The sequence below is a fragment of the Nicotiana tabacum genome, chromosome 16, assembly GCF_000715075.1.
Source record: "Nicotiana tabacum cultivar K326 chromosome 16, ASM71507v2, whole genome shotgun sequence".
NCBI lineage: Eukaryota > Viridiplantae > Streptophyta > Magnoliopsida > Solanales > Solanaceae > Nicotiana > Nicotiana tabacum.
The window spans coordinates 79,252,441-79,273,810 of NC_134095.1; positions in this window are offsets into that span (position 1 = coordinate 79,252,441).

Sequence of the window (21,370 nt, forward strand, 5' to 3'; positions counted from 1 at the left end):
CAGGCAGAGCCATACGATATGGCGAGATAAAATGGGCTAAGTGCCCGGAGCCAAATCAATGCAAAAGTCAATATCATGTCAGGTGGCATACCCGGCAGGTCTGAAGGAAATACCTCAGGAAACTCACGAACAATGGGCATAGAATCAATAGAAGAAACCTTAGCAGTAGAATCACGAACATATGCCAAATAGGCCAAACACCCCTTCTCGACCATACGCCAAGTCTTCATATAAGAGATAACACTACGGGTAGAATGACTAGGAGTCCCTCTCCACTCTAAACGAGGTAAACCCGGTAAGGCTAAGGTCACAGTCTTGGCATGACAGTCCAAGATAGCGTGGTAAGGTGATAACCAGTCCATCCCTAATATGACATCAAAATCGACCATGTCCAAAAGAAGCAAATCTACACGAGTATCAAGACCTCCAATCGCAACTATAAATGAACGATAGACTTGATCTACCATAATATAATCACCCACCGGCGTAGACACATAAATAGGATCACTCAAAGAATTACTAGGCATGACCAGATATGGTGCAAAATAAGAGGACACATACGAGTACGTAGACCCTAGATCAAATAACACTGAAGCATTGCTTTCACAAACCAGAACCATACCTGTGATAACTGCGTTGGAAGCCTCAGCCTCGGGCATGGCTGGAAGAGTATAACATCGGGGCTGGGGCCCACCACCTTGAACTACATCTCTGGGATGGCCTACTGTTGGATGGCCTCCACCTCTAGCGGCCTGAGCTCCACCTCTAATACCTCTACCTCCACCTCTAGCACCTCTACCCCCACCTCTAGCTGGCTGGGCGGGCTGTGGAACACTCGGTGCCTCAACTATGGCACGGGAACACTGATGCTGAAAGTTACTCGGTGCTCGAGGGCAATACCTAGCAATGTGCCTTGTGTCACAAGTAAAACAAGCCCTCGGCTGACAACCCTAGAAACTCTGAAGTGGAGGTGTATTGATAGAAGCTGGTGGTGCACTGTAGGACTACTGATCAGAATACTGTATATGGGAACCACGACCACTTGAAGCACCGTGAGAAACCTGAAGAGCTGACTGAAAAGGCCTGGAAGGATGGCCTCTACCATACGAATCCCTACCTCCAGATGAGGTACCACTGAATCGGCCTGAATGACGAGGCCTCTTGTCAGAACCCTGACAACCTCCCTACGATAGAACCATCTCAACTCTCCGGGCCACATTGGCTGCCTTCTGGAAGGAAATCTCACTCCTTGTCTCCCTAGCCATCTGAAAACGAATCAGCTGAATAAGTCCCTCAATGAACCTCCTCGCCCTCTCTCTCTTGGTGGGAAGTATGACAAGATCATGACGAGCCAAGTCGATGAATCTGGTCTCATACTGGGTAACAATCATAGAACCCTGCTGGAGACGCTCAAACTGCCTCCGATAGGCCTCTCTCTGAGTGATGGGGAGAAACTTCTCCAAAAATAGCTGAGTAAACTGCTCCTAAGTTAAAGTTGGTGATCTGACTGGTCTAGCCAAACAGTAATCCCTCCACCAAGTCTTAGCGGATCCAGACAAGGGAAAAGTAGCAAAATCAACCCCAATGGTCTCAATTATCCCCATGTTCCTGAGAACTTCATGACAGCTGTCTGGATAATCCTGGGGATCCTCGGTAGATGCACCGCTGAAAGTAGTAGTGAAGATCTTGGTGAACTTGTCCAACCTCCACAAAGCATCGTCAGACATAGCTGCACCATCACCGGTCTGAGCTACCACACCCGGTTGAACTGCTCCAACTGGCTGAACCGCTGGATTCTGGAACTGGGGAGCTACCTGCTCCGGAGTGCGAGTAGTAGGAGTCTGGGCTCCTCCTCCATCCTGAGAGACGGCTGGTGCTACAGGAAGCAAGCCTGCTCGGGTGCCACTCTCCATGAGGCCCACCAGATGGACCAGAGCATCCTGAAGAACTGAGGTAGCAATAAACCCCTCTGGGACCTGAGCTGGACCCACCGGAACTGTTAGGGCCAGAACCTCATCATCAAAGTCAAACTGAGGCTCCGCCGCTGGTGTTGCTGCTCGGGGCTAAGCTCTACCCCTACCTCGGCCTCTAACACTGCCTCGGTCTCTCCCTCTGCCCCTCGTGGGAGCTGTTATTGGGGGCTCGGGTTGTTGGTCAATGGATAAGGAAGCATGAGTTCTCGCCATCCGTAAAAGAACAGAGTACAAATTCAATTAGCTTTGAGAAACCAAATCGCACAACAGGAAAGAATAAATGTGAGGTTTTTCCTAACTCTGTAGCCTCTGGGGGATAAATACAGACGTCTTCGTACCGATCCCTCAGACTCTACTAAGCTTGTCTGTGAACTGTGAGACCCATGTAACCTAGAGCTCTGATACCAACTTGTCACGACCCGAATTTTCCACCCTCGAGAGTCGTGATGAAGCCTACTAATACGAGCTAGGCAAGCCAATCAATTGCACAATTTACCTTTTTACCCATTTTATATTTATTAACAATTTCGAAATAATAATAGTTAAACAGTAGAATTTAACATAAGCGGAAGAAAGAAGCAATAAGCTATCTGAACATGAATATCCAATACAAATATTTGAGTCTCGACTACCTGAACTGGTGTCACTGTTTCACAGACAGTCTAAGAATACTACAACTAAAGGGTTTGAAAGAAAGAAATAAATACAACACTATCTCTAGAAATGCATGAAAGAAACAAGAATAGTATATAGAAGGAGACGCCAAGGCCTGCAGACGCCTGCAGGACTACCTCGGGTCGCCTGATGATCAAGAATCAACAATCTCACTGCGGTCCGAAGTCCACAACACTAGGGTCTGCACAAAAGAATGCAGAGTGTAGTATCAGCACAACCGACCCCATGTGCTGGTAAATGTCTAGCCTAACCTCGGTGAAGTAGTGACGAGGCTAGGACAAGACTACCAAATAAACCTGTGCAGTTCAAATATATACAGCGGAAAAGAAATACAAAATAAACAAATAAAGATAGAAGGGAGAAACATGCTTCGGGTAATAACAGGTAAAACAAAATATCAAGAGAATTATAAGGGAATCAAAATCAATCACTAACAAGAATAAGGAAAACAAAGGCAGGTTCACTTTCTTTTCACATCTTGTTGCAGGCGTGCAACTCGATCCCATTTCCTGTATCTCGTGGCAGCCACCCGCTACCATTTCATGTATCTCGTGGCAGGCGTGCCACCTGCTCCCATTTCATTTATCTCGTGCCAGGTGTGCCACCCGCTCACATTTCACTTATCTCGTGGTAGTAGTACCACCCGCTCCCATTTAATTTATCTTGTGGTAGGCGTACCACCCGATCCCATTCCATTTATCTTGTGGTAGGCGTACCACCCGCTCCCATTTCATAATATCTTGTGGTAGGCGTACCACCCGCTCCCATTTCATTATATCTTGTGGTAGGCGTACCACCCGCTCCCATTTCATTATATCTTGTGGTAGGCGTACCACCCGTTCCCATTTCATTATATCTTGTGGTAGGCGTACCACCCGCTCCCAGTTACAAGCCAACAATAATCACAAGGAATCCCCGCAAGGGAACAATAATATAATTCTCATATGAAGCACAAATAAACCATAACGGAATCATAAAAATTACAATACAAGACTCACGGGCATGATTGACACCGACGTATAGATACTCGTCACCATGCCTATACGTCGTACTCCACAGTTAACATGTAGCAAATAAGGCACAACTCTTAATTCCTCAAGCTAAGGTTAGACCAAACACTACCTCGATGCCACAAACACAATTCACGTTTCAATTATAACTTTACCCCTTGCTTCCACCACCAATTCGCTTGAATCTAGCCACAAGTCACTTAATTACATCAATAAACGCTAAATGAATCAACCCCAATGCATGAAAATAAGTTTTCTAAAGTTTCACCCAAAAAGTCAAAAATTGCCCCGGGCCCACATGGTCAAAAACCGAGGTTTGAACCAAAACCCGATTATCCATTCCCCCATGAACCCAAATATATGATTTGTTTTGAAATCGGACCTCAAATCGAGGTCCAAATCCCTAATTTTTGAAAAACCTAGGTTCTACCAAAACACCCAATTTCCCCCATGAAAATCATTGATTTTGAGTTGAAATCATGTTAAAATATGTTAATGATCGAAGAAAACCAGTTAAAAACTACTTACAATTGATTTGGAGAAGAAGAAGCCTTTGAAAAATCGTCCTGGTGTGTTTATGTTTTGAGAGGATATGAAAAATGGTTTTAAAATCGTCTAAGTATAAAGTTGTTGGTCGTAGGAATGAGAAATGCGAACAGGGGTTCGCAATTGCGAACCCCGACCTCTGCTAAGCTGGGAAATGCGAGACAGGTCTCGCATTTGCGAAACCTTCATAAATGCTGGACTTTCGCATTTGCGACTTGGGAATTACGACTACAACATCGCATTTGTGATTATTTGCCAAATGGGAAACTTCGCATTTGCGAGGATAACCTCGCATTTGCGAGAGGGAGCTGGCATGGGCTTCTTTCGCAATTGCGACAAGCCGCTCGCATCTGCTACATCGCATTTGCGATGCGAAGCCTGCAGGCCTGCTATGCACAACTGAAAAACCTGCAATTTTCTAAGTTCAAGATGCACCCCGTGGCCTATCCAAAACTCACCCGAGCCCTCGGGGCTCCAATCCAAATATACACACAACCTCAAAAATATCCTACAGACTTATTCGTGTAATAAAATCACCAAAATAACATCATGAACATCGAATTACACCTCAAGATCAATGAAATTTCTCAAAACTTCTTTAAACATCAAATTTTGCATTTAAGGTTCGAATCACGTCAAACGGATTCCGTTTCTTACCAAACTTCACAGAATTATCTTAAATCATATAGAAGACCTGTACCGAGTGCCGGAACTAAAATACGGGCCCGATACCAACAGTTCTAACCAAAATTCCTTTCCAAACCTTATGAACAATTTCAGAAAATAATTTTTCTTCAAAAATTCATTTCTCGGGCTTGGGACCTCGAAATTCGATTCCGGGCATACGCCCAAGTCCATAGTTTCTTACGGACCCTCCGGGAACGTCCAATCACGGGTCCGGGTCCGTTTACCCAAAACGTTGTCCGAAGTCAAATTAATTCATTTTATAGTTAAAATTTATTATTTTTTACAGATTTTCACATTTAGGCTTTCCGGCTACGCGCCCGGACGACGCACGCAAATTAATGTGATGCTAAAAAAGGTTTTTAAGGCCTCGAAACGTAGAATTTCATTTTAAAACAAGGTCATCACAATACATATATACGCGTATATAACGCCGCCTGAATCATGGGTAAATGCACATGTAAATGAATGCAATACATGAGAAGTACGTTAATAAAATTTCTCGGAACGTCAAAAGACCATTATACCTCTGATTAATATCATTTTACAGGAATAAATAACATAGACATCGTTAACTGCTAGGAGTAGAAACACTTATGAAATAACATTATGTTTATGTATCGTTGCTTTGATCATATCAAAAGAAGGAAGTATTAGCCTTAACATACCTGGCCTACCCAGTTAATTGAAATTTTCATATTGGCTAAACAACGGACTGCCAAGTTCACCAAAGAATCAAAATTTAAATCGTAAAACATTTTTTGTTTTCTTTTCTTGAGGAGTTCGTTCTCTATGCAACTTTGAGAGATCATATTTAACACTAGACGCAATTGTAGACATTTCCTTCTTTAGTACTTGGAAGCTTGGTTAGCGTTACCGATTGTTGTCACTACGCTGGTGTTTCATCTCTCAACATCAACTGCAGTAATTGCTGACAATAGAAGGGGGAGGGTAAAAGAGCATTATACAAAGAAAAGAGAGATTCTGTCTCAGGTCCTAGCCAACAACTAAAGAACTTAATTAAAAGTGTACACAAGATTACTCAACAATAATGTCAATGAAACCTAAGGATGTGACACCATACTTTAGAGTGTACGAGTCATTTAACAAACCATATGGGGCTGCCACGTGGAGGTGGGAGGAGTTTTTAAACTTTATCTACTTATAAAGTAATTAGGTAGTGTCCTGTTACTCGGTAATTAACCAATTACCCGCATAATTACGAATTATCTCAAATTACTTAAAATTTTACTTATTTTTAGTACACTTCATACACTTTATATAACTTACTAACATCGTCATGCAGTACCATATAAAAATCAATACATACACTATTATTTTATTAAAACATCCACGTAAATATATATATATATTCACAACTTATAATTTTCCTAACCCATATAAAAAGTAAAAATTCTCGTATGCTTAATTTTTAAAATGGTAAAAAGATAACCTTCTTTTCTTTTGACAAAATAATTTATATCTTTACAATAAAAAAATTTTGTACTATAAATTCTCAAAACGGAAAAAGGATAACTTTTCTTATGATAAAATATTATCTATTCTTATAATAAATAAAACTTCATTTATAAACTTCCACATGTCATGTAATTAGTTTAAAACTTATCACAATCATATAAAATCGTATCTATCAACTTTTACCAAAAATGTTTTACTTAAAAGAAAATACATATCAAGCCAATATATAATAGTTCCGAAATTCTTCAAACTTACAGGGTCTTACATTCATATTTTTCAAACTATTTTTTTCTGTCAAGTATTAACTTAATCAGTATAAAATTAGATATGATTGAAGAGGTATAATTACATTTTTTAATAAATAAGAATATCAGTGGTAATGGACGAAACAAAATAACACAAGCCTAATATTTCTATTATATAGCAAAGAGAAGTGTAGGTCGACCAAGGGCAAAAGAGATATTTACTCAAATATGCAAGGGTAAAATGGTGATATCACAAAAGTTTTTTAATATACGTGGTCACGCATACTTAAGTCAAGCAGCTTTATTTCTCGCAGATACAGTAAAACGTAACTCTAGAAGCATCTTCTTTCATCTCTCGGACATGCTTAAGAAATTTACAATGTGTGAGACTTGCCATATCATACTTGAGTGAGGCTATTTATCATTTGACACATGGATCCATGGATCCCACCCTTCATCATCACTTCTCCGTCACAATTCATCTACTCTCACTTTCCGGTTATTCCTCATTTTCTTTTCCTAATTCATTCTCCTCCACACGGACTTCACCCCCGATATATCCTCTTCTCTTGTTATAAATCCTACTATAATTAGTATTTTTTTACAAATCCATTCGGTTAGCTCTTCTTTCCCACTGAACTTTGTACCCAAAAAAGAGGTTTGAATTTATGACAAATATCAAGTGACGCCTGATTTTTGGTTTCTAATGACCGGAAAAAATAAAAGTAGCATGGCCCAAACTATTGAATTCTTCAGGTGGACCCCACTTCCCATTATCTTCTTTAAATGCACTACTTAATTAATGTTACTCTTCAATTTGTTTAAAGCATACTACTTCATACCTTCAGAGTTTTTTTTTCCTTTTTCCAATTAGTACTTTTAACTGAAAAATTATCTGTTTGGTAAATCTATAATTCAATGTTCATTTGGTTAAAAGCACACAATGGTTACATACATTTATATATAACAATTCTATTATCTCCTTAAGTATTATTTTCTTTGTTTTATTTATTGACTATTTTAGGTATAGACTATTTTTTTAAAAAAAGTGGAAATAAATTATGCAAATTTTTATTAAGGTGTTCTTGTATTAGTATCAATTTATATCATTTTATACAAGTCCTCATTAAATTTCAGTTTTAATTGGAATACTTTATAAAATGAGGAAACAAATATTTAAGAATAAAAATATAGTTTCAAGTTCCTTTTTTATTATAGAATATTAAATATTGTTCAAATGGTATAAAAATGATTCCCTCTATAAAAATTATTTAAGAATAATCTGAACAAAAGATTAAGACAACTAATTTGGGAATTTTTTTTCTTTATTACATATTAGGCAGCATAAGAAGTATCATTATGCAAGATTATACTTTTCCCTCTGTGATTAAAGTTAGTTGGATACTTCCTCTGTGTTCAATAAATAATTCAACATTATGGTAAAGAAATTTGTATTACACCCTAGAATAAAATACAAATTTTCTTATTAAAAATTGTGAATAATTAAAAAATATGATTATTATTTCAAAGAATAAAAAAAGTTTATTCGTCAACTATTTGGAAATAAAATGAATATGCTTTATTATTCAAATTTTGATTAATATAAAAAGAAAAAATTAGACATTAACACAATTGAAAATACTAAAGAGCAAAACTATATATACTGAATTTAAACAATGAGAAAATACATCACGATTTATTTTTCAATTGACTTTTGAATCATTTTTTTATAATCAATTTTAAGTTTGGTGGTGCAGAACTATTTTTTTAAAATAAAAATGTGTAGAACCTGTGTAGAAATACTCTGCATTGTACTTGAAGTGTTGCAATCTTTGTATAATAAAGTGTTAGACTTCGACAAGTATTAAAAAGTGATTGGTATATAGGAATACAATTTCAGAAAAATTAAAATACACATAACGCAAAAAATAAAAAAAATAATACAGGTAAATGTGGCTCTATACGTCATTACACAAACGCCTATCTTCTTTTTTCTTTCCCTAAAGACAAATAAAGTGTGTAATTAGCAATAAACCAAGAAATATTAAAAAAAAACAATTGGGCACGTATAAACCAATTTGATTAAAAAAGGAATACTCAGAGTAAATGAGACTTGATACATATATTTTTTTCTTAAAAAAAGGAAGAAGGGAAAGTGTAAAAAAAAAAAGTATTTAATTTGACTAATATGGTGTAAAGCCACGTAAGGATATTTTTGTACCTTTCAAGTTGTACAAAAGTATTTAAATTTTTTAATCATTCAGGGGCATACTTCAAATCATTGTAAAAGTTATATATAAACCAATTTGATTAAATTTGGATTTTTTGTTTATTTATGTGGCTTCATGGTGGCAATGTTAAAGCCAAACTGGAATATCCGTTAGTAGGAGGGCGCTTTCATGGACCAAAGGGTTAACGTGGAACAAATATAGGATAAATCGAATACTTTAAATGTAAATTTGAACTTTTTATTTAAAAAAGAAAACAAAGTAAATAACAATTTTGTAAGATGATAAAAATGTATTTCCTTTCATAAAATAAACTTTCGAGGTGTAACATGCTGCTCATCACAGCCTCGGCCCGGCATTCATCACCTCGGCCTTCGTCTTCGAACGCCGGACTCGAGCCTTGCAATCATGTTCGCTCGCGCAGAATCGTTTGCACGTGCTGCCCGGATTTGCACCGAGGGGTGGAAGCTTTAGCCAAAGCACTCTCCTTGGTCGCAACTTGGGCATCTACTTGGGCCTGCAGCTCGTTAAACTCACGTTTGGCCCGGCCAACTTCACCCCAAAGTCGTTCCAACTCCTCCGTTTTGCTCTCCAACTGAAATATCAAAATATTAATCTTCGAAAATGAAAGGAGAAGCATACATCAACATAAAATACAAGATACCTGTTTCTCGAGGCAGCTCTCACGGCTCCGGCTTCGATCCGCCTCATACCATAGGGATACCATCTCGCTTTCCTTTCTCGCACAAAGAAGCTTAAGGAATTTCTCCCTATCCGAAGCTTTCCACAACATAGCCTCATAGCGAAGCAGCTCAGATTTAAGCCTGTCAAAGGCCTGCGAAAGAAAATTCAATAAGAAAGGAGGAGTGTGAAACTAGAATAATCCTATGCCAGCTACCGAAGCTTACCATAAAGCCGAGCCGCTGAACCTCACCAAAGGCCGAACTAATGTCCGGTGGCTTAGTGTTCCCCGAAGTGCCTTTGGAAGGAAAAGCAGAAGGCACCACGTGCTCCTCACTCTTTGGAGTACCGTCAGCAGAAACGAGAAATGTTCTTTCGAGAACGGAGGCCTCCGAAGCCGGATGATTGGCTGAATCGCCTCTTTTGAACCTCTGAGAAGGACTCGCCCCGCTGCAAGCCTCCTCACACACCGGAGGCCGTTTTCATTTATCATCGACCCTCGACCCCAAGGTCGGCAGTCTCTCCTCCTCCCCCAAGGGGCACGACCTCATCTTGGAAAAATTTACAATACCTGCGGCGACTAAGTTAGAACGCTAAAATGAAAAGTACCATTCGGGGAAAATAAGCCACCAAATGCCTACAATGATGTTTCGCCTCCCATCTCCCCTTGGATAGGTCTCACCACCTGCGCCTATCACAGGTCGAACAAGCTGCCAGCTTACGAGACCACTCGGCCAAATCAAGGACCTCGGTCGGCAACCAAGGAGTTGCTATAATAAATGAAACAGAGAAATGTCATTATGGAGCCCGCCTCCAGAGAAAGTGATAAAAATACAGGTATGACACTTACGTGATGAAATTCCATTACTCAGGAATGGGCAGAACTCTCAAGGAATGATATCGATCATTCATGCTTGAATGAATCGGCTCATCCATCTTCGGTCCTTGTCCTTTTCGCCGTCAACAGAAGGAGACTGGGTGGATCGACGCTGTAGAGTAACCATACCCCGATAACGCAGCGGCCGATATAACCTCACGAGATGGCTGAGGGTCAATTAAAGCCTCCCTTATCTACAAAGTATCTTATTGTCTGCACTATCTTCTAAAGGGATGGGTGAGCCTGTGCCAAGGTAACCTGATATCACCAACAGAACTCAAGCACGACCCGACCGGGGGGACCCAATGTAAAAGTGTGCGTATATACGCTAAAAAACCCCTCGACGTAGGTCACGATGCTCTCTTCAGAGGAATGTATTTGTAGCACCACTCCTTCTCCCCATCCACTGTCTTTTCTGATCATTTCAAGGTGTTCATCCCCTACTGATGAGATGAACCTTGACACATGCTCCCGATGTCCTTGAACGTTGGAAGGTCTCTCCAACGTAAAGTCTCTCCTCGAGACAAAGCACCTCGAGGCCCGCTCGCCGGGCATCGGCGGTGTACCATCGATCGAACACGGAATAGAGGCAGAACTCCTCTCTCCTTGATGGGCGGATGTCGACGTAGCAGTCATGGCTACGATAAAATAAAAGGATGAGGATATAGATTTGGGCAAAGATTTTGAGTTGAAACGACGGGAGAACTAGCACAAAGCACCAAGTCCTATGGAAGAAATAGTTACTCAGAGTAGCAGAATCTCCACTAGAAAAGCAAGTGAATGAATATATAGGGGCAAAGTAGCGGCTACTCGCATACCCAGAGGGCCAATTAACTCTGGCCATGGTAACGTCACTTTTTCCTTGGGAAATGTACTAGCGGGACCACCCGGGATCACCCTGGGGCTCCGTTTATCAGATCGCATGAATGCTGCTACCCCACGAAAGTCGAGAGGTATAGAGACCTCGAGGGCTTCTTGCTGTCGCAAGCATCGGCCCCAAAAAAGCTATCAACCTAACTTCAATATAGGACCTGATTTCAGGGGTCCCGATTACTCCAAGAATGGGCTCCAAAGAGTTAATATTAAAATTTGAAGAATAACTCCGCAAGAGCAACGAGATACAAAGAATGGAAAGACTTGGAGCAGAAAAACTCTCTTGCATTGCCAAAAATATATTTACAAGGGATGTCTTTACAAGACTCAGTCCCCCAGGGGTACATGCACAAAAAGAGAAAAGAAAAAAAAGCAAAGCAACACAAGGTTTACTTTCCATTGTTACTATCCTCCAAACCATCTCCAGGATCCTCATCAGGAGTGCCGACTTTCTCTCCAACTCTCAGGCCTCCTCAATCTCAGCTGAAAGATCAACACCTCTGGTTTCGACCCCCTCTAAGGCTTCCCTCCTCGCCTTTGCTCTAGCATGCTCGATAGCCCGAGCCAATTTTAGCTCCACCTCTGTCCATATATTACAGGCTATTTGATTCGCCGTGGCTGCGTCCTGCAGATAAGTAGCAACTTTTCCTTCGATCTCGGAATTGTCCACAGTCAGCGCAACAATCTCCTTTCAAGCATTTTGAAAAAGATCATGGGTCGATGCCAACTCCGAGGCTGCCAACCCATTTTGTTCCCTCAGCTGGAGGATCTCCGCATTCTTTTGCCCGATCAACAAATCCCTTTGCCTAATCTGCAAGGGGAAAGGTAAGCCAGTTAGTATTGGATTTTGGGAACAAAGGGCGGATTCATGCATGGAAAATACCTGCTCAACAAGATCAGCTTTTTCTCGGAGTGCTCCCTCCAAAGCAGCCCTGAGCTCGCCTGACTCTTTCTCCTTTCGAGCAGAGTAAGCCTCCGACTATCGCAGTCCCAAGGTCAACCTCTTAAGCTCCTTTTCAAGGCATGAAAGCTCCTCATAAAGCCTGGAGAGGGCATGATCATACATCTCCTTACACTACGACAGAACAAAAGAGTTAGAAGAACGAAGAAAAATGATCGATACTAAAGGAAATATGCATAAAACAGCTATCACCTGCTGCTAGAACCTCTCTGCAGCCTTGAAGGCGCCGGGAGCGTCGAGATCAATGTTCTCGCTAACATCATCAAGAATGTTGCCAAGCGTACCTCTCCTCTTGAAAGGACCCCCGGCTTTGGGGGTATTCACGTCTTGAGCATCCCTTAGCTCCCCCGACGAGAACTGAGGGACAAACTAAAATTGCATATATCATTGATGCCTCCGATGGGCAACTCCTACCCCTACAAAGCTTCGGGTCCTGACCCTTCAGAATCAGGGACAATGGCCCCTCCAGCAGACACTGTACCAAATCCGATCATGGGATTCAGGACCATATTGACACCCTTTTCAAGGGTCTTCGATTCATGGGACTGACATGAGTCGGCCATTGCCGATTTAGCAGCCTCCAGTCGAGGCACCTGCGAGGCTCCCGCGCCCGACCTCATCCTCCATGCCAACCGGCACTCGCCCTCATCATCATCATCATCCTCATCTTCAGCGCCGAGGCTTGCTCCATAATTTGAAGCTGAGGTCCTAGTAACGGCTTGAGGCTCGCGTGACTTAGGTTTCTTTACCACGGGAGGATCGGTAGCCGCCTTACCTTTCTTTTTATTGCCCTTGGCGGGCTTCGATGTCTCCATCTCGCCACCAGGGGGCGGCCTCATCCGCATATTCTCACCAAGGCCTGCACGAGTGCAGTGACCATAACTTATCAGTGCAAAGGATATGGGGAGAAATGTAAACCTAAGGCATAGGTGGCAAGGAAGCTTACCATGATTCTTGGCCACCCACCGCTTCTTACCCAGGTCAGGACAAGACCGAACAAGATATGGGAACACGGTGTCCAACCGCTCGATCCATCTCGGCAGATCCAAGACTGCTTTGGGATACCAAGCGGTAGCTATAGAAACCAAAAATAGGTCATTTCTCTAGAAGAATGGAAATAAAATCACAACACATGTTCGAGGGAAAAAATGCTTACGATGTGTGTTCCATTTCTCCGGTAAAGGCATCCTCCCGGCCGGAATGATGTCCGAGGTCTTCACCTGGACGAATCTACTCATCTACCCTCGATCCTTCTCCTTGTCGGTGCTCGAGAAAAATGATCTTTTGGATCGGTGGTAAATCCTAATCAAACCTTGATAAAATCGAGAGCTGTACAACCTAATCAAATGGTTGAGGGTAAAGGTCTCGCCCTCAACCCCATCAGAGAAATGGCGGAGCATCAAGACTATCCTCTAGAGAGAAGGATAGATTTGATCGAGCGTCACTTGATATTTGTCACAAAAATCGAGGATAACCGGATCTATCTCCGGGGGAGTGGATTTAGAAGGATCGACGGGACCCAAAGTGAATGGGTAAGTATATACATAAGGAAAGCCAGCCTTGTAATCCATTATATTCTCATTAGGGTTGGGAATCTCCACCTCCACTGCCTCCCTCCATCGATAATCTTTCTTCACCGTCCCTATGTTGGTCACGACACTAATGTATCGGGACACGTGTTCGCATCGGCCTAGTGCGGATGAAGTTTTATCGATGGTAAAGTCCTTCGATATGTCAAGCTCGGTGGGAGTACATTGTACCAAGATGGGTATAACTTTGGGTTTCCTTTTAGATGTTCAAGATAAAGAGGCAGCCTCGTCTTTCCGAGGAACCGTCTTGGAGGTTCTAGCCATGATAATGATGAAATTTCTCTAAGAAAGTAAGAAGAAAGGATGCGAAAGGGGATGGATCTGGCTTTTCGAGTTTGAAGATGTTGAGAAAGTAAGAATTATAAAATGATTGGTGCATTTATACGAGCTGAATGGGCACCGGAAAGGACGTACTAATAGCGGTTCGTGGGCTTCTCGATAGTCGCATTTGATGGCAACCCTTGCGCGGTTTTTTGGGCATGACATTTAATGCTCTAATAGGCTGATGTCATAGCGATGATGCCTTCGAAATGGAAGCTCAAAATCTTTTCCTATCGCTTCATTCTAGGAATTGCGGGGACTATCTGTATACGGTAAAATCGGAGGGTCCAATTTTTCTCCACTAAGGCACTTCGAAAGATCACCTCGAAGGCTCAAGGCCACGACCGAGTATCCTCCCTTGAGGGTCATCGACACTCGACCTCGGGGCAGTGATAATTATTGTAATGGTAGAAATGGAGAGTTCCTAAGGTACACGACAAAGACTGACAGAGCCTAGTAGACTACTCTAAACCCGAATCAGGGTGTCTTCTTGCTGTTCCATCTCCGCTTCTTTGTCATTAATGAATTTTGTACTATGTTGGGATTCTCCTCCTATATAAAGGAGATCCTTGTCATTTTGTAAATCTCTGTTGTTTTAGCTGCTCTACATGAAATATAAAAGAATATTCTCTTGATATTATTGCTTCTATTTATTATCTTCATTGTTGTTCATCATTTATTGCTTATCATTGACCATAAAGAGCCTTCGTTGATTTCACCATAACTGTTAGCCATACTTCGACCCCTCTCGATAGATCCCAGCCGAGCTCCGGAATCGACCTCAAGGCCCCCGAATCGACAAGCTCGAGGCCCCTATTGTTAACCTATCGGTTTGGTTATCACTTCATTTCTTACTTTTATCTCATTTCTAAACCTCACACTTAACATCAAATGTTTAACAACTAGCATAAAAATAGATCACGTATTTTTAGAGTCTCATAATCAAATTTAATTGTTATTACCATTTTCACGATAAACAGAATATTATACGGAGTTTTCCCTACCCCAAGTATGTTAAGGCTATCCCTTCTTTCTTTTGGCATGATCTACGACACAAATGAAACGTGTAAATGCATAAATTCCATAAATGACTCTATTCATAGAAGTATTAGAGATATCTATGTTCTTGAATTTTCATGTGTCATAATATTTTATCATCTGTTCATGGGTCTCAGAAAAATACGAAAGTTGAAAAGAGTTTACTTTATGATATTACTCAAAGGCAAAATGGTCTTATGACATTCCGAAATATTTTATTAACGTACTTTTCATGCATTGCATTTATGTAAATTGACTCATGACCAGATGGCGTTATATACTCATATATATATATATGTATATATATGTATATGGGATATGGGAAAGGTTATGGCGTTATATACGCACCACCATCTGATCAGATGGTATACGTTGGTGATTTTGCCCACAGTGGCCGAGATGATATGATGGGATGCCTTCAGAGGCTGATGATGTTATGAAACATGTACCTATGCACGACATGACATTCATATGCATATTCATGGCACTATAAGTATTTTATGATTTACAAAGTTTTCCAAACTTATAGGTTGAGTCAATTACTCTATATTTCTTCCATGTTTGTTATGTACTTATTTATGTGCCTTACATACTCGGTACATTATTCGTACTGACATCCCTTTTTCCTGGGGATGCTGCATTTCATGCCTGCAGGTCTCGATAGACAGGTTGAGTGCCCTCCAAGTAGGCTATCAGCTCAGCGGAAGATGTTGGTGCGCTCCATTTGCTTTGGAGTTGCTTTTTTGGTTAATATGATTTAGACGTATATCGTTTGGTATGGTGGGACTCTGTCCTAATCTTTATGAAAATTTTGTATTCTTAGAGGCTTATGGACAAATGTCATGTATGTAAGATATTGTATGGCCTTATCAGCCTATATTCAAGGTACGAGTGGTTATTTTGGGCTTATAGGCCCGTATGTCTTATGTACAGATTGGTATTACATGTTGTATTCTACTTATTTCACGATAGCCTCTCTAGCTTAATTATTTATGATAGCATGACATGAAAAGATACATTATGTTGGTACTCGGTTGAGTAAGGTACCGATGCCCGTCGTGGTCCATCGGTTTGGGTTGTGACACCAATGCTGAAGAGATTCGGGCTAAGGCCGACAAGAAAGTGACCGTCTATTTAAAAGATGATGTTATTGCTTGAGCTAAGTTGAGAGGTGCTTCCAATTGAGAGAGCAAAAGCAATGAATATACCCGGTGCAAATCTTGGAGGGAAAACCTTGAAGAGATTCACGCTAGGGGCTTCGATCTCTCTGAGTCAAATTTCGACTCGAGCTCATTGACCTTTCAGTTTTTGAATTTTAAGCTGGCTGTTAGGCTCTTACGCGTTAGGTCGGTACGACATTTAATATAGGCTGTCATTTGGGCTCTTACGCGTTGGGTCAGTATGACTTCTTAATATACGCTGGCGTCTAGGCTCTTACGCATTGGGTCGGTACGACCTCTTAATATAGGCTGGCATCTGGGCTCTTACGCGTTGGGTCGGTACGACCTCTTATGTAGGCTTTATTTTTCCCTTGTTAAAGACTTTTTGAAGTTTTGTGTTCGCCCGACTCTTTGACGGTTCAATAAGAACCTCGATTGGGAGTCGTTATGTAGTAATGAATGAGCACATCGGGAGGTTTCACTCGATGGCTGAATTGTTTCGAATTGTTTGAAGCTGATATGATCAAAGCTCTTTTGCTTATGCCGAGGGTAGGCTGATTAACCGGTTCTTTTCGAAGTATTTTCAAAGTAATTGAAGGCCTGTGATTTTATAGTGACGGTTGGGCATCCCTAAGTCGTGTGTGTTTGGCCGGAGCCTTGTGACCGTAGTCATTGCATTTGGCCGTAGCCTTTCAGTCCCCGAGTGAAGTAGTTTCGGCGTTTACATCAAGGATATGCCTTTTTAGGGGTGTTACAAGTTCGAATGTATAACCTTAACTTTAAGATCGAGATTTATGCCTTTTGTAAGGTCTTATAATTTTTAACATGCCTTACTTGAGGTCTTACAGAATTGGTTACTTGGTACAAGTATAATTCACGCTTGCTTGAGGTCTTACAGATTTGGTTACTTGGTACAAATATAATTCATGCCTTTCTTGAGGTCTTACAGATTTGGTATTGCCTTATAAAGGTCTTACGAGCTCGAGGTTGCCCACTTGGGGTCTTACGGCCTTGAGTTTCTGATTGCTCGATGAGATGACAATCGATAGTCCCCGAGACGTCGAAAGTTTCTTGGCTCTAGGGCCATTCTTTGTAAACTTGGTGTTGCCTCATTGAGGGCTTCTGAGTTTGAAGTTTTTGACCCGGAGTTCATATGGATTTGAGTTTTTTATGTCAGTCCCCGAGTATTCGGGAAGTTTTTTGGCTCTGGAGCCGTTTCTTATAAAAGTAGCATACTTCTTTGAAGCGCAAAATGTTTTGATGGAGGGAAAATATTCTTTGATTACTTGGTACAAGTATACATGTTTTCATCATCAAGGGTTCAATTATTCTATGCGGGCACAGTTCACTCGACCGTTTGGCCCAATACATCATTTTCCTATCAAGATCCTTTTTGGCTTATCTTGACTTCTTCGAGAAGGTGATCTCCCAGGGGGATGACCCCCAGTGTTCGAGGTTGATTGAAGAGAAGCCTTGAATACTTGTTAAGTTCCCCTTAGGTAGCATATAGATGTTGCCTCATTAAAAACCTTGCCGGTAAAATCCTTCTTGGGATAAAACCCGATCGATGGAAAAGAGTGCAACGTATGCTTTTAAACCTAAGGTTTTCGAGCTGGACAGAGCTTCGACTGTTTTAATCGGAAACCTGCACAAAGGTTAGTGTAAGGTGTAAATAAAAAAAGAGATGGTTATACCTCAGTGGTGATGGCGCTTCGAGCCTCGATATGCTTTAAATGTATGCTCGGGGGACACGACATAGTCTTTTGCTTGTTTTATTCGGGTGTAGCCGAGAATGTATCTCATGATTGTTACTTCACTATTTGCTTATCCTTTGTCTCCTTCGATGTTAATGGCGTCGATGTCGGTGCTACATCGTGCACCACGAACATCTCCCTCACCGCATGTTGTTCCCCATATACGGTTTTATTCCATCATTCGTTAGAAACTTCATCGTTTTATGAAGGTTTGATGGTACTGATCTCATATATTGTATCCATGGCCTTTTGAGCAAGGCGTTGTACCTCATGTGTCCTTCGATGACATGAAATTTGACATTTTGGGTCGCGCCGGCCACGTTGACCGAGAGGGTGATTTCCCCTTTCATTGTTTTGCTAGTCATGTTGAATCCGTTGAGGACTCTAGAGGCGGGCACGATCTGGTCGAGCAGTCCGAGCTGCTCCATACCCTCGACTTGATAATGTTGGCTGAGCTACCTGGATCCACAAGAACACACTTTAATTTGAAATTTATTCATAAGAAAAGAAATTACCAATGCGTCGTTATGAGGCTGAGATAGGGTTCCATGTCCTCGTCGCTGAATGTGAGGTCGTCCTCAGGTATGTAACCTTGAGTTCGCTTTTCCCTGGTGATGTGTATTTTTGTTCTTTTGATAATGGGTTCCTCTATGGTGTCTACTCCCCCAATAATCATATGGATGACGTGTTGTGGTTCTTCTATTTCATTTTTCCTGTTCGCCTCTCTTTCCCGGAACTGATTTTTGTCTCATTCGCTAAGGAACTCTCCGGCATGCCCTTTGCTGAGTAGCCGAGTTACTTCTTCTCGGAGCTGTCTGCAATCTTCGGTTCTATGATCGTGTGTGCTGTGAAATTTGCACACTAAGTTGTGTTCCTCTTCGACGGATTTGATAGTACAGGTCTTCGCCACGTGGTGTCTCTGATTTTATCGATAGCAGATACGACGTCTAAAATGTCAACTTTGAAGTTGTATTCCGACAAGCGGGGTGTCTCCGTCGGTCCTGTGTGTCTGTCGAATCAGGCTTTGCTCACGAGTACTTGAGGATTCTAACCTCGATCTGTCCTTCGATCATTTAGTGGTATGTTACGCCTTGGGTGTTTCTTCTATGTTTGGTGTATGGTTGGTACCTTTATTTGATTGGCCTTGGTTCCTTTGGTGGAAGCCTGCTAGGATATACTGAGCCTGAGGGGCTCTTAGTTAATCGTCCTCGACCCTAATCCCTGATTGGTATCGGTTGTGGACATCCAACCAAGTCAAGGCGGGATATTCAACCAAATTCAACTTTAGCTGCTTCGAAGCCACCGAGCTTCATTCATTCAAACCTTTGATGAAGGCCTGCACTGCCCAGTCATCGGAGACTGGTGGTAATTCCATTCGCTCCATTTGAAAGCGAGATACGAACTCCCGAAGCATCTCATTTTCTCTTTGTTTGATTTTGAAGATGTCGGATTTCCTTATAGCCACCTTGATGGCACCGGCATGTGCCTTTATGAAAGAATCTGCCAGCATGGCAAATGAGTCTATGAATTCGGAGCTAGGTTGTGATACCACATCATAGCCCCTTTCAAAAGTGTTTCTCCAAACTTCTTTAGCAGGATGGATTCAATCCCGTCATCCCTCAAGTCCTTGCCCTTCACCGCATAAGTGTAAGCAGTGACGTACTCGTTGGGGTCCGAGGTTCCGTTATAATTTGGAAGATTGGGCATTCTGAATTTCTTCGGGATGGACTTTGGAGCGGCATTTTGTGGGAATGACTTTTGTATGAACTTCTTCGAATCTGCACCCTTTAGGATCGGGGGTGCGCCCGTATTCTGACCGACCCTTGAATTGTAGGTCTCTACCTTTTTGTTGTTGGCTTCTATCTTCTTTTTGCATGATTTGATCCTCTTTGTGAGTTCCTCGAACATCTTTATGATAGAGGGGTCGGCTGTTGACCCGTTGTTGCTCGACCTTTCTGGTACCTGTTTGTCTTGAGGAGCTGCTTCTGGTGCCGCTGTGCTTGGGGTTTTCTGGTGGCTTTGCATTTGAGCAATTGCCAGCTGATGTGCCTTTAGCATCTCGAAGATGACATGAAGGCTAACCTTTTGTTCCTCCCGAGTCGAGGTTTTTTGGGCTTGTTGTTAGTTTTCTTGGCGTATACTCCTGTTGGTGTGGGAGCTTATGTCGACGTGTTGGGCGTTGCGCGAGACCACGTCCACGAGAATTGGTTCTGGTGCATCCTCAGGGTTTCGTGGTGGTACACCAATACCTGGAATAGCTACACCATTCTCTCCATGGTCATAAAGACCGTTGTTTTCATGTGTGTTCACTAAGTTAGACATTTTGACCAGAAATCAAAGATTCTTGGACAAGAAAAAGTGTGAAAGATAACTTGCGTTATGTATTAAACCAGCAAGAAAACAACCACTATTATTTTTAGCCCCACGGTGGGCGTCAAACTATTTACCTTGAAAATGGTAATTACAATTAGATTTGATTTTATGGTTCTAAAAATACGTGATTTGTTTTTATGCTAGTTGTTAAGTAGTAGATGCTAAGTGTGAGACTAGAAAATGAAATAAGAACTCGAAAGCAGTATGTTTAAGCAAACTGAGTGGTTGAGAATTGGGGCTTCGAGGTCGAGCTAGGTACTAAGCTACGGATGGCTGATGAAGGGCTAACAGATTTGGGAGCTTTGATCTGAGCTCTTTATGACCAATAATGAGTAAAAAATGAAGAACAATTACCGAAACACAATAAATGTAAGTAATAGAATCAAGGGAGAGTGTGTCTAAGTTAGAGAGCAGAGAATGTTCTTGTATATTGAATATTGTGTGTCCTCTTAACAAAATCACAAGGGTCCCCTATATATATGAGGGGGAATCCTAACATAGTACAAATGCATTTATTACAAAGATATATGGCTGGTACATCCATTTAATGCCATGGTACGGGCTTGTACTATTCTTATAGACTTGGTCAGCTCTAACCTCTTGCCTTGGGAATCCCCTGCTCGTTCATCATAGCCGCCGATTTGCTCTGCCCAGAGGTCGATCATAAGGAACCCTAGGGGTTGGGCCTCGAACTGTGCCTCGGGCCTCGTGAAGGCGATCTATGGGATGTCACAATGAACACAAAATTGAGCTCTCCGATTTTAGCCACATACAATGTTCTGTCCTTTTACCTAAGTTTCAGTTTTGCCTATGGTTTTGAAGCTAGGCACTGATTTTTATGATGATTCATGCGTTGCTATCGCGCAGTGTTGGTGTAATGGTAGGGTGCTTATGTATGGATCA